This window comes from Morone saxatilis, unplaced genomic scaffold, assembly GCF_004916995.1.
Source record: "Morone saxatilis isolate NCDOM2014 unplaced genomic scaffold, NCSU_SB_2.0 Contig21, whole genome shotgun sequence".
In the NCBI taxonomy this organism is placed as follows: domain Eukaryota; kingdom Metazoa; phylum Chordata; class Actinopteri; family Moronidae; genus Morone; species Morone saxatilis.
In genome coordinates, this window is record NW_023339774.1 from 14,763,799 (window position 1) to 14,779,304 (window position 15,506).

Below are 15,506 nucleotides of genomic sequence, written 5' to 3' on the forward strand. Positions count from 1 at the left end.
TCGCCTGTTAGTGTCAAATCCCCCTGCCATGCTGCATGTGTATGGCTAGTATGTTAAAATCTCTTTAAAGGAATACTTCAACATTTTTCCCATTGAATATGTGAGCTAGCTACAGCCAGGCGACTGTTAGTTTAGCTTAGCATAGGCAAGACAGCATCTCTAAAGTTCCCTAGAAGACTGTTTGCTTGGTCATGACCAGGCAAGTGACGAAATTACCTAGAAATGAACAACTACCTGTGAAATAGTCCTGCATGTTAGATTACACTACATCCTACACACTGGACCTTTAAGCTACTGTACAGAGTCTAAGCATACATTTAAAATAGCCCATGTTTTTCATTTCAACCGTTTACTAAAAACTGATTTTTTTTTTTTTAATATAGCAAGGCAACAAAACACATCACAACAAGCAAAGTCAAAGACTTGTGTTCTCTTCATGCTCCATTATACAAATGGCTCTAACAGTATTATTTTAGTCATGTTGTCTGATAATTGTGTCAGCCAGCTCTGTCTTACATAGTGTTGTGCTCCAGCACATTGAATTTGCAATAAAATAATAATAACTCTGATGGAAAGTGTTGCCTTTCAGATTTAATCCACATCAGACAAACTGTGTTGAAATTGTAGCCTTTTTTTAATACAATCCCCCAGAGGGATGTGTATGAATATCCCTACAATGTTCACAAGCATGGATGATGGCACCTTTAACACCCTTAACACTGAAATTCTGCACTTTAACCTCATAGTCATTGTTTTATTTCATATGCAAAATTCTGAAGTAGAGCCAAAACAATCAAAGTCATATCACTGTCCAAATACTTCCAAACTGCACTTTATCAGTAAATCTCTATGTTTACCATATGTTTCCGTGTTAGCCAATACTGTACATTTCAATTTCAGAGAATAAATTCATAAACATTTTGAACACATTAAAGAGCTGTATCAAGATTTTCTCATATAATCTTTCAATTTTCTGCTGTGAAGCGTTGCTCAAACATTGGCAGAGTTAGTTTTGTTTCTTCATCTTTGACTCCCAACTACTAAAGTTAAAGCTTATAAAAGTAAATTACATGTCTATAAACTGACCTCCTGAGTTTGTGGGGCCATATTTGAAGTTGCGTCATTGCAGCAAAACAAATCCTAAATTATGCAACAGAGATACTTTCGACTCAGCAGCTGTAGGTACTAAGATATAAAATACATTTATACCTTTCAGGATATTTCACTCGCTGGTTCGTGACTCTTTTGATCATTGTTTGACAAAAACATACATGTGAGCAGTCACACACTATAATATAATCAACGTGTATACCTGTAACCTGTACCTGTATAGTAAAGCTGTTTTGAGTTTTAAATTTTTCTATTTTTCTACCCTTTTGACCAAAAGAAACATCAGTTGAATTCAATATAAACTTCACTTAAAGGATATACGCTTAAAAATAAAAAATAAGGAAAATGAGTGCAAAGTTTGGTAGCTAGTCTCAGCTCTGCCAGTAAAAACAGGGCTACCATAGTCAAGTTTTGTCTTTGAATGAAATGCCAGTAGGCTACTGGTAAATAAAAGTCTCAGAGGCTGACTGGTGTCACAACATGCTCTTATCTGTCATCTTCTGCAGGCATATCTGATTTCTACAATTTCTGAAAATTAGTGGCAAATGACCGCAATCCTCTAGGTGTGCCAAATCTAGGAAACGACACATGTGAATGCTCAAACAGTTATCGATACATATTCTGCAATGTACAAATACATGGGTGAGGTTGTGGTCTGTAGCTGAACTCCATAGTTGCATCCCACACCTGAATACCTGTGTCTCCCATTCTCAGACTGACCTACTTTCACCCACACATGATACTATCTGATAAAGAGTCATTGTCCTTTCCTCTATTTTGAGGAAACAAGTTTTTCTACCTGGTTGTCTACTGTTACTATTTCCACAGGTCCTACCCATTCCTATAATAATATATTTAACTACATATGCTGTCAGTATATAACAGTGTGTTTCTTTAAATGTTGTGACAACATCAAATTAAAAAAGAACAGCCACAACTGCTGATATGCTCTTATCGCTTGTGGACTGCGTGGGAGGTTTGTGGTGCAATTTACGGCCACAAGGAGGCCAACCAAAGTCCAAGAAATGACACAGGTTTTACCTTTACTGACAGGAAAAAAACAAGCTTTAAGGAAAACCTACTGGTCTGTGGTCCACGATGGGAGACTATGGGAGATAAGATTAAACATGCAATCACAGGTATGTTGTGCTCTAGATCCTCTTTAAGCGGAATCCCGGACTACAGCTTGTTCAAAGGTTACCAGTGACATGTGTACCTCAGGACGGGACAGACACTTTTCAACTTCACTATAATTACTCTCTACTTCACTAATATTTTAGCCATGCTAACGGCTTTAGGGATCGCAGGGTTGGTTGGTCAATTGGTTGGTTGTAGCGTCACCAGCAGGTCAAAGTTTTTATATATCCTGCAAAATATCTCAACATCTACAGGATGGAACGGAACAACATTTTATACAGACATTCATACTTTCCAGAGGATGAAACCTATGACTTTAGTGATCCCCTGACTTTTCATATGATGCTACCATGAGGTTAACATTTGTGGTTTTGTGTGAAATGTCTCCACTAAACTATATTTATATAGTTAGTATATGCCAAACTAAGAAGATAAACATGTTAGCATTGTCACTGTGAGCATGTTGGTGTTAGCTCAAGTACAGCCTCACAGAGCTGCATGGCTGTAGACTCTTGGTCTTGTTAGTTCTATTTGTTAGTCTCTTTTACCATTTACATCACGTTACATTTCTGTCATTTTCCTTCCTGCTTTTCTTCTTTCCTCTTCTTTTCCTCCTGCTCTTCCACCTCCTCCTCCTTAAACTTCTCTTCCTCAGTCCTTTCCTCCTTCAGTACAAATGCAATAGTCACTGACTGCAGAGAACCCCAGAGGACACTGCATACTTTCACCCTGCCCTAACATGTGCACATACACACACACACACACACAGCCACACACGCACACACACAAATACACATAACCCTTGTCAGCTGCCTGTCCAATCACCACACCCGTCTGCATGACATCAGCCTGTGATGTCATCATGGGACCAATACTGGCATGCTGTCCAGTGCAACTTCATCATCAGCATCATCATCCCTTGGCAGTGGCAGACGAGCCTCGGATGGGAGGCAGCTGGATTGTAACAATTCCTTCACCCTTTGCACATGTCAGTATGTATGTGTTTGTGTGTGTGTGTGTGTGTGTGTGTGTGTGTGCATGTGTGTGCAGAGGGAGCAGAGGGGAGGCTAAAAGACGCAATTGCTCTAATTCAAACAATCTGAGCCAGACGGAGCTTGGCTTTCTCTGGCTACTTTGCTCTGTTTATAAAGTGCTTTCTGGGCAGATTTGCATCGTGTTTGTCAATATTTCAACCGCAAGGTCAATATTACAGTGATAGCACTTATTAAAGGGGGAAAGGAGAGAGGCATGTGGGGCAGAGAAGAGCCAGAGATCTGATGAGAAGGGAGAAAAAGGGAAGAGAGGCAATAGTCTGAGGAAAGGAATAAGATGGCATGGAAGGGATAGGACAGGACAGGATGGGGTGGGATGACAGGGAAAGGCGAGGCGTGACAAGACAGGATGGGATGGGACAGGACAGGACAGGGAATGGTATAGTAGGGTGAGGCATCACATGGTGGGGCAAGACAGGAAAAGTGCTGCAAAAATATGATGACATGTGCAAAAAAGGGGATTTGATAGGTGAATTTAAGAAAATAAGTTTTAAGAGGAAAAAAAGGGGACAAAATAAAAGGTGAGTAGATCTGAGGATCTTGGCATTTAGATATTCTGTGATAAATGTGTTTTTTACTATTGAGAACAGTGTTTTATTACAATAATAAAGAAGCGGTACAATTTCCAAAATGGAAGAACACTAAAAAGACTTAAAGGAGAAGGCTGGCAAAAGTCTTTATTTCTGTTTTTCTCAATAAATCCCTCGAAAAGATCAAACCCAACAATGTTGCCTCTCAATACTTTCCGACTTCCCAGCCCTATTTGTAACACTCAGCCCCAACCAGATTTGTCCGTATGAAAGGCGTAAATTGGGAATTTGTTGGGAAATATTCTTAGTCATGGACTTGGTGCTCTAGTGAGTATTAACTGCAACTGGAGTAGCAAATGTGTGGTGTGTTTCTAGTATTACTGTTTTCTAAACGACAGTGGAGCTCTATGCAGGCTTTGTCTACACAGGCGTACTAGTTAGTGGGATAAACTGATTGTTGGTTTTGTTCTATTCATGGGATATGTTGAGAAGGTAGGCACTGCATTTTATTGCCGTTTTTCCAAGTTATGTGTAATATTTCTTCTCTTTTATTATTTTTGATATGCATTTATTTGGTTATTTTGAGTTCCTATTTGCTTTCTTTATTGTTTTAGCCTCGGTCTTTGTTATATTTATATTTTTTGGACTTGAAGTACCATTTTAAACCACATTTCCCATGTGTATTTGATTAACATTTGTTGTCATTATAAACTTTAACATAGGCCCTGATGCAGAGCTAATAACCAAAAGTTTGGCTCTATCATTAAATATTTTCATGTAAGCTAAGTGTGGAGAGACCTCTCTTCTCTATATTTGATTCTTTGCTTTTCTAGAACCTTAACAATCTGTCATGAGTGCGGTGATCTTCTCAAAAGCTCAAGTTTTTCTCTACTAATGAGAGCAGTGCTGGATCAAATCGTGTAACTGCCATTTGATGACAAGAATTTGAAAGAAAAGAGCATCGGTTCAAGCATTCACTGGCTATTCCACACTGCTTGAGTCGGTCAAACTAATGAGCTTGGCATGAGTCTGAATAGCTCAACCCAAAACTGCCTTAATGATAGTTAACCAAGACTGTGTTACTCTGATTTTGTGTCACTGCCTCATCCAAACCAACAGTTAGTGAAAACTTATCATGAGGAACCACAGCACTCTGGCGCCTGTGCAGTGAGTGTATGGAAACAACCACAGAGTTACAACACACCTGGAGCCCATCCCAGGGACAGAGAGACAGAGAATGAGAGACAGACAGAGATGGATGGATGAGCCTATAACCTCAAAGCTGTGACAGCATCCCAGCTCTCTACGCCTGGATTAATTGCTTTATTCAGAGCAGCCTGTGCTGCTTTTAGGGACCCTCTCTCTTTATCTCCATCCCTTGCTGTCAGGCATTAGCGCTAATATCATGCTGCCATTCTGCATAAATCACCTCCAGATGTTGTCATGTATACTTCACATTCGCTAAAGCAAAATACTCTTTACCCAGTTACATAATGTGAGACATAAATTGTCAGTCTTTTTGCTTACCTGGCCGAGCAGAAATCTAAAACAATTGTTACTTGTGAAGATATTACTTTATAACTGAAGCAGCATTCACAGCACCAGGCTCTTAGCCGGTGGCCTTTAACCCACTTAAGGGTGTAGAGGACAAAAGTATGTAAATCTGATGATCTCAAATATGTTGTTTCTGTGCAAAAACCCTAAAGCTGCCAAAGGGAAAATACTGCATGTACTGTACACTATCCAGCTGAGTTGGACAGCAGAAATCATCAGTGATGAATGTTTTACATTAGGGTAATAAAGTGGACTGGAAGAATCCACACTGGATCAATAGCACAGGGCAGCTTGCCAAACCATGTCATTAACCGCATATTAATTCTGGCAGCAGCTGCTGAGCCACATTCTGATCGGGGTGGTTTCTAGAGAAGTGTTTACCAAAACAAGCCTTCCAGCTCTGCTTAAGTGGTTTCACAGAGCTATCCAGTGACGTAGGAAACCTCGACATATTACTGACTTTATGTACGCATGTATAAATGTGAGGTCACGTCAGTCACTCTTGTAAGTGTACTTTCTCACCAGAATGTGCTATGTTGTGGACGGATTCCCAAAGAAAATGAAAGCCTGGTCCTGCAATGGATCAAAAGCAGAATTGCTCTGACATAACTTTGCTCCAAACAATAAGAGTGTGAGAAGTTGTCGACTCAAAAACTTTAATGCATTTAACACAAGTTTATTCCAGCAATAGCAATTGCACTAAAATCAGGCTATTCATAAAAGTACTGCAATCAAAGAGCAGACATTTTAGTTGGGAGTAAAGTTGAGATCTGCCACAATCTTAAATACACCTTATGGACTCTTCATCATCAGCAGCATATTGAATATCACACATAAAATCTCCACCATCCTCCATTGCTGATATCTCATTATTCTCACTCCAAATATAAGACATGTGTCAAAATGTTCCTCCCCTAATTGACCCCTAATCACATTTGCTGAACACACAGACGTCTGGGGGGTCTGTCGGACTTATGTCTCCTGAGGGTGTCATGTTTGCTCTGTCGTTTCCGTCTGGTACGGACTCGGTCTCATAAGTGCATCATACTGTCCACATATATTTTCTGTGAGCCTCTATTTTTGACCTCTTCACAGAAATTCCGCAAAAGAACAAATTAAATCATCCTTTTTGGTATTTCCTCAGCTTTGTGTATAAAACTTTAAGAAGAATAAGATATACAAGAAGAGAAAATTACACATCCTCACCCTCACACACACACACACACACACATTTGGGATTAGTAAAGTAAGAAAAAACAGACTTAAGACTTACAAACAGCTGATGGTGCAAATGTGAAAACTAACTTTATTGGAACATAATTTAATGAGAAAGACTTTTGAGATTCAATCCCTGCGCCGAGACCGATAGGCTGAAGATGATGGAGGTGAGAGTTCATGCTGATACTTATTATTGGCTGATTAAGATGTATGATGACCCCTGACCTCTCCAAAATCCAAACCACATGTGGCCAAGAGACGACACTAATAGAACTCTTTTAAGTGTTCATACATGCTTTTATTTGTACAAAAGCTCATCAGTTCAAATTGTATATCTTTGTCTACTTTCTTTCTCTTGCAATAATGATGCAGTTTTTATGTCACCAGGCTCATGGACGCTTCAAGCTCAATCTTGCTTTTCTAGGTGTGAAATATCAAGATAAACAAACCATTAAAACCATATTTAAAGATGTTGATAAAATGGCCAGTGTAAAAACACAGCATTTAAATTGAAGGAACACATTGTTAAAGTCTTGGCGAGTTCACAATGTAAACCCAGCAAGTTACATGTAATTGTTCCAAGTTGATTGATTCCAGTTGGACTGAAAGTATTTAAACACCAAAAGGCTGGATGTTAATTGGATTTTTATTAAATTTCTGGTCAAAACAATGAATCTAAATGAATGAGTAGCTATGTAGATTTATACGGCCTTTTTAAACTCCATACAAAGTACAGCCGACTGTCAAAAACAAATAAGGAGGAAGAGTTAAAGCCGTATTATCCTGTTAACTTTTTCATAGTCTAACAAGCAAACTGAATCATTGGCTTCAACCTTCACCTCTGCTGCATCTCTGACATCAGCGCTCAGTAAACCATTGAGAAGAATTTGGCAGCTCGTATCTGGCTCTAATTAGGAACTCTGTCAGTACTGTTTGGAACAGAGATACACAGAGGAAAAGCTGGCAAAGGGGGTTTAATTTTGCAATCAGAGATAGTCTTGAGTTAAATTTTCATCATTAAAGGAACTCTTTATTTTACCTAATGCATGTAGTTTGATGTGAACCATTCATATCCATCAATACTCCTCAAAAATGTACATGAGCATGAAAAGTTTTAAAATGCAAATATACTCATGTACATGAAAAGTGAGGCATTTCTCCAACCACATGAGGATTTAGTAGAGGAAACAGCCAGTGGTTTTCATATTGAACTAACGTGGTGGAAAGTGGAGGGTGTTGTGGTTGGGCTGGTCAATGGGTGGATATGACCTTAAACTCTGCTAACCTGGGTTTAATTCCCAACTCACACCGAGGAGTTTTCTACTGTGAGTGAAGTGTCACTTTTTAGGAAACGCTTTTCTTATTTAACCATTAAAAAAACATATCCTAACTTTAGTTTCTCAATCTTAACCATAATCTGAACCAAACTTGCCAAACCATAATCCATTTCTTAAGCATAACACTATATCTAGGCTTTGGAAAGTAATCTTCACATGATTTATGTCGACAACATGCAATCAGAATTTAAGAGTTGTGCTCATTTTATTTTGTTGGATCATGTGCATATCATTAGTACAGTACATCCACTAGTTAGGATAGAGCAAACAGCCAACTTCACTTTGTTAAAAATGTGCGTCCACTATTACAAACCCTACGTTGACAACATATTGGACAAAAATGTTTAATTTTGTCATTGTATGCTTAACAGCTGAAAATAATAAAATAAGAAGAAGATAGAACTATTAATTAGAATAAACATCTCACAAAAACTTGTCTGACTATGAATGTGTGGTTTTAGGATAATTATATCTTATATCATTTTTGTGATCCTCACTTAATAAAAAAAGCAAAAAAGAGGCACATTGCTTCAGTTTCATGCACTTTGTTTTAAGCCATGCCTTAAAACATTTTAAGACAGCATTTGATGGACTGCTCTATGAATGTTGTTTTTTTTCTTGTTCAGTTTTTTTGAACATGGAACATGTTTCACAGAGGATGAAGCCTAGTAACCTTTGTGACACCCTGGCTTTTCAGAAAGTGCCACCAGCAGGTTTTGAGTGAAATGTCTCTATAGGCCACACATTCATGTTCCCCTCAGGGTGAACTGTAACAGATTTAGTTATCCTTTGATGTTGCATCTAGTGCCATCATCAGGTCAAAGTTTTGCTCAGTCCAGTATTGCTTTATATACATGTATGTGTACCTGTACCTGTATGCCTTCAACTAGCTCAAGTAAACATGTTTTTTAAAAGCAAATAAAGGGGGGCTGCTGCAACTACTAAAACTAGATATTATAAAAATCGTCAATTGATTAAAAAGTTTAAACTTTAAATAACCATTTTCCCCTTTCCTACTGGGATGCAGGCTGGACGTATTTGTCATGGAGATTATTAAATTCCTTGTGACACAAAAACATTGAGTTCTTTTAGAAGAAGTTTCCCACTGAATCCAAGTAAGAAGAAGAAGATTTACTTTATTAATCCCCAATGGGGAAATCAGACAGACCCCCGGAAAGGGTTCATAAGGTAAAACTGCTGTTACTGCCGCTGTACAGTGACACTGTACTCAGAGATAGAGAGAGAGTATGGACAGAAGTGTAGACGTGATACAAAAACTCGAGTCCAGTGTTACGAGTAGAAGCTGTAATCTCATCTTAATGTTTACAGTAATTGAGCCAGAAAAGGATTAGCACTGACACAAGCAAATTAATTCAATGTAAAGACATAAAAAGCAGGTTATGAATACATTTTTGATTCAAAACTTAAGAAAAATGACAACATGTTGTTCTGTTGTGCTGTAATTGATGACATAGTGAAACAGAAACACAGAATCGCACACAATGTCAGTACACTTATGTAGTATGGATATATTACTTAGTTGTTGAAGTTTCTTCCACTTTTCTGGGACTATAGCTTTCTTGAAAATGCTGGGACAAAAAAACCCAGAATGGTATTAAGTCGAAGATGGTTCAATGGATTCAGGCCAGGGAAGAAAATCAGCTCAATGCTTGAGTAAACACACATTTCACATAGGGATGGCAGAGGCTCACAATGAGATTTCATTAGTCTGCCACAGTTTAACAAACTGTGGCATACACACACAGACACAAACACACTCATACACACACAGACACACCACACACACCACACAGATCTACAACACACACACACACACACACACACACACAAACACAACTACATAATGCATAAACATGTTCCAGATATTATGGAAGTTGCAATTGTTGTATCCAAATTGACTTGTGTAACTAACATTTATACATATTGAATCACACTGAGCTGTAGCCGTTAGCTATGGTGGTAGTTGTACTGCCAGATATAACAGTGATTATAATAGAATTAATAACAACAAAACATTATAGATGGAGTAATACTTTAGTCAGCATTATCTCACATTATGTTTAGGATTGCTATTGAAAACACTTTTATAGGATCACTGAGTTTACCCACAAACACTAAGAGATGATTACTATAATGATATAATGTGCTAACCACCTCCAATTTTTCCCCCTCGACACAGAAAGATTGATGGTGGCCAGTCAGACCATTCCCTGAGGAATCCTTTGAAACCCTGCAACAATGTTGATATAACAAAGATTCATTATGACTTTTATAAAATAAGTTGTCCAATAAGATTGTGAATTGTGATTGTGAAATGATTTATGGCCTTTCAAGGGGAACATTCCTATATCCTAATAAGTTGCAATAATTTCAGAGCAATCCGCTTCATCTAAACCAGTTATACTACAATAGATGTAATGTCTTTTACTTGTTAAATGAATTAGCCTTTGCAAACAATGATTTTCTCTTGGGGCTTTAACCACAGGAATTTGACAAACTCCCGCTATTAATTCTAGCTAAATACCAAACTCCAGACAGCACAAATATAATTGTAAGCCAATATAATGTTTCAGCATTGTTTGCAGTTGCATTGTTTTAATTGTTGCATTATCATGATGTGCAGCATCATTGCTGCGTATATTGCTCAATCCTCCATTTTCTATGTGCTTTAAAGATTAAAACTAATTTAGTTTAGAGTATTTATTGTGAGTATTTGTTTCATTGAATTTTCCAACATCAGCATACAACAGGAAAATTAATTCCAGGGAACATCATATCCCACATTGAATAAAAGATTTACAGTGTAAAATGCAGTGGTTCAATCAGAAAAAAATGTATCAAAAGCTGAAATTGCGTTACTAATCATCAGAGAAATCAATCATTCTATGATCATATCGTCGCCTGATCCAAGTGTTGCTCTAACTCATCACAAGCATTTAAATCAGCCCTCAGATCAACTAATTATTCACTGTTACTTTTGCTGTGGTTCACTGGCCTTCTCAAAAATGGATCAAGTCTCTCCTGCTGAGTGAAACATGGTTTCAATAACAACACTGTAACAATTTGACAATCATCATGGTTGCCATTCGCCACATCTGAAATCAGCACATTCTTGGCTCAATGCGTCACCTTGAGGCAGCTCAGAGGAGCCATACCTCTTGTGAAATGAATGCATGCTCCTCTTATGATATTTCTCGCCAAGGTCAAAGGTTAAAAAGTCTCATTTGACAAACAATACTTACACTGACCTGAGGCAATCACTTGAGATACTGTTGTGAGTGAAAAGGAGCTTGATTTGTCATTTGGCCAATGAAATGAGCTCATCAGTACCACATGAAGCAACATCTGGGGTGTAATGAGCAACTGCAAAAGTTCTGATTGAGAAAGTCTTTTCACCTTTACAAACACACATATGACTTAAAGCCCCTGAAAACTTGGTTTCAAACCTTAAATTTTTCTCTCTAACAGAAATTGTTATTTAGGAGGATCAATTGACAGAAATGGAATATAATAATCATAGATATGTAGGTGTATAATCACCTCAACATAAAATATGTTGTATTTTTGTTACCTTAGAAGTCCACCATGTTGAACTGCCATGTTTCTACAGTAGCCCTGAATGGACAAACCAAACACTTGCTGTATGTAGGGCCTTTTGTGTTTTTTGTGAGTATCAAGGCCACCTTAGTTTCCCCTATACACTTGGTGCTCGGTGACATTCATAACTACTAGATGTTTAGGTTTAGGTTTACGTAACTTTATTTGTACCCATAGGTAGATTTGGTTTGCAGTAGAAGACAGGGCATTCCTGTAGATGTAGCACTAGAGCGCCAGCATCTCAGGCCAAAACAAAAGGATATGTCGGCCAACCCCCTGCCCTTGGTAAGGAGCCATTTCTTTGATCTGCCAAGTGACCCTAATCCATGAAATGTAATTAGTGAATGCTAGCTGCTAGTAAAATATGCTTTTGCTAAAGTTGGATGGTTTCAATTGAATGTTTGGCACACTGCTAGCAAACAGTTGGACTTGCATGCACTAACATGCATGCAGAGCCGACTACCAAAGCAAAGAAGCTGTCAGATAGGGAGTGTGACTTAATTCTCTGCTCAGGACGTCATTACTCAACTATATCTTTACATAGCAAATTGTTGTTTGCTGCTATATTAATGTTCAAAATATCATATAACCTTTAATTAAGAGTTTAACAGTCAACAGTGGCAAGTAACCCAACAACTTACATTTGATTCAAGCATCGGTAAATCCTGACTGGTGCATGAAATTGTGTGATATCACTATTTAACTGTTCATGTAGGGCAATTCCAGAGAACTGTGTCTCCAAATCCAGATCTTGGTTCTGTTTTACTTTTGGGTGTCCTATGGAAACTAAAACTACATTTGCATCTCACTGAAGCGCTCTATCAGAATCTAGTAACACTGGCAACACTCAGCTAGTCTTGACACTGCTCAGTAACATTTATTCTCCTGAATCTCAATGCCATTGTGATTCAAGAAGATAAACAAACCTGTAGTCAATAAAAAATAATGGGAAGAGCATTACATTCTCCATAACATGTGAAATGACCGCAGAACCTTGAAATCAGAGCGAACCATCAGTAAGATGCGAGAAAAAACACTGGAGGTACAATTAGAGTCGTTTTTCAGGACTCAGTCAACACACTTGCCACAAAAAACCACAAGTTGAAAACATGCTGACAAGAACAATATGTTACTTTAACAAACACCTAGACAAACGTGTGTGTGTACAAATGTTTTTGGAGTTTGTTGCCTGAAAGAAAAGGGAGATGGACAGTGAGATAAAGAGGAAGCAATAGACATTTTTTCAATGTGCCATAAAGAGAGGAAAACAAACATATGTTTCTAAGCTGTAATATGGTTTTCATTACATCCTGGTGCGAGAAGAAATATACAGTATATTCCTTTTTATTCCCCTGCCAGGTAATAAAACCCTAATTGATTATTGTGATAAAATTAAATAAACTTTAAACTGGATTTTATGACTCCAAACTTCCTGCAGAGTTTGGTAAGCAAACTAAGGGTGACCATCAGGGCACAATACACTGTATTATTATAGTATCACACTCAGAGAATGACCTCACATCAAACAAAACACAGTGGTTGACTTTTGTGTTGCCATTCTTTTATGGCCATGGTTATTTCATTAAGCATAGCAGTGAGATATTTAGGATTGAAAGGAACATTGCATAAATAGTGTTTTCAGTCAAGAATATTAATAACAATTTCATGCGTGCAGGTCCTACAGAGCGATACCTCCAGGATGTGTTTGCATAGCTTAGCACAAGGACAATTGGAACATGGAAACAGTGGGAAACAGCTAGCTTCATCAACAGTGAAAAACAATGATTCCAGCTGTCTTATTGACATATTATCTTATACATTCTTGTGTTATAGCTTGTTTAGTTATGAGGCTTTAGAGGCAGTTACAGAGTTGGATTTATTAAATAATCATTTATGAATCCATCCAGGACCTCTGCACAGTATCTCTCGCTGCAGCAGGTGTTGCTTTGTAAGCAAGGTGAAATATTAGAAGAGATGTTGTGAAACAGTTAGGAAGCTACAGTTCTTGCAGCATATGAGAGATTACTTGTACAGGCGCTGGTATTACAGTACACGCAAAAAAAATATTGTTTCCAATTTTTCAAACCTTTGAGCCAAACATATGTTGGGTGGACTGAAAGCATTCGTTTCTGTAGTTCATCTTAACTGTAATGTATTCCTTTATGTCGTAAGACATCAGTCTTAATATATTTTATTTTCCTTGAGAAAATAACACAGTTTCATAGCACAGCACACAATTTGATCTAGAATGATTTAGGATATCTCCTTAAGAAAGTTTGTCCACAAATTTAAACTTCTAACTTTCTCTCTTCTGAATCTCTCAGTGAAGCAGAACTGTCATTGTAAACTAAATATCCAATCACATCCAATCAAAGCACATGTTTTTATTAAACTGATCTGCCTAAGAGGCTTTCTACAGTTTGACAGTGACTCAGTTCAAGCCAGAAAAGGGTGCAAACTAAGTCAAGGATATCCGCACCGCACCCTGCCTCAGCAGGCGTGCAGCCTGCTGCCTCGTGCGCAATGCTATGCTCGCTATTTTCCATTGTTCGGTCTCATTCCAGCTCTAATTTCAGAAAAAAAAACATGTTTATTTAAAACATGCGGTCCCTCTTACACCTCTGTGTTTTTACCACTTTTTTCTCATTTTCTTTCCTCACCTCTACCAACATTCTTGTGATTTTCTTTTTCTCAGTTTTTCCTCCCCCCTTTGCTATGTCTTTGTTTGTCCTCTCCAGCATGTGTCCTGTCCTGTGGTCTTTCTTTAGTGTCCATATGCTCTTAGAATTAAAAGGGGGGGAATGAAGGGAGAGAGGAGGTGGGCAGCTCAACCCTCCTCCTGAGGGAGCATCTGCTTCTCTCTTTCCTCTTGTTCACAATCATCTCCCTTTCTCTCTCTCTTCCTCTGCGGACTAACAAACAGCTCTGACCTCAGACAGTTGGATGCATTACAGAGGAGCAACATGATATAAAACAAAAAATATGTAGCCAAATGACAAATCAGGTTAGGGATGTGGCTGAACTCCAGTGCATCACAAACATTTGAAAAAACTATTCCCCTCATGTTGTAATCTGACAAAAACACTTCTTCAGCTCTGATACTCTTCATAACATCCTACTAAAGGGTGCTTTGGTTTTGATATTGTAGCTTTACAGAAGACATCATGCTGTCAATAATGGTTTATGCAAGCACAATTTAACCAATGACAATTCCCAACAATGATAAATAGTAAATCTTTTGCAAAATAGGTATTTTTTTACCTTTATAATATATAATACATATAATCACTTATTGTATTCCCGTGTTTTTTTTTTTCAGTGCTGTGTTTAGTTTCAACTCATCTGTAGCAGGAAACAATGGCAGCTTGCCTGAAAGCATATTACATATAAACTGTACACTGCAATATGTATCTGAAAACATTTTAGGCAATGAATAGGCAATGCAGTAACAAAATCTTTATTCATATTTGATCAGTGCTGTTTTGATAGTTTGATCTGAGTGTCATCGGATGGGCTCACTGAGAATGACTTGTCAATCACAAGGTAAAGGTTAAACAAACACTCAGAAACTAACTTCAGCTGGATAAACAAAAAATATACAGTCATCTAAAGCGGGGCGTTTTTTTCTTAGACTTTCAAGAAAGTCACCACACATGGGTATTGAAAGTAAACAATATGGTCATATTGCATCATGGCCTGTGGCTCAGTTCTGTCACAGCAAAAAGGCTGAGGGTTTGGTGCAGATATGCTGTATTGTCTTATCCTGTATTCATGGATGGATGGTAGAGATGGAAAGATTCCCATGTTAACGACTTTTGATTGTTAACGTCATCAAAATGGTTGTATGATTACAGAGCTGGTCCTGTAAATACAGTGCAATTGGCAATATAACAACATTTTGTTGGTTCAACATTCAACAGCAGTCTTATGATGATTTGAGGCATACATAT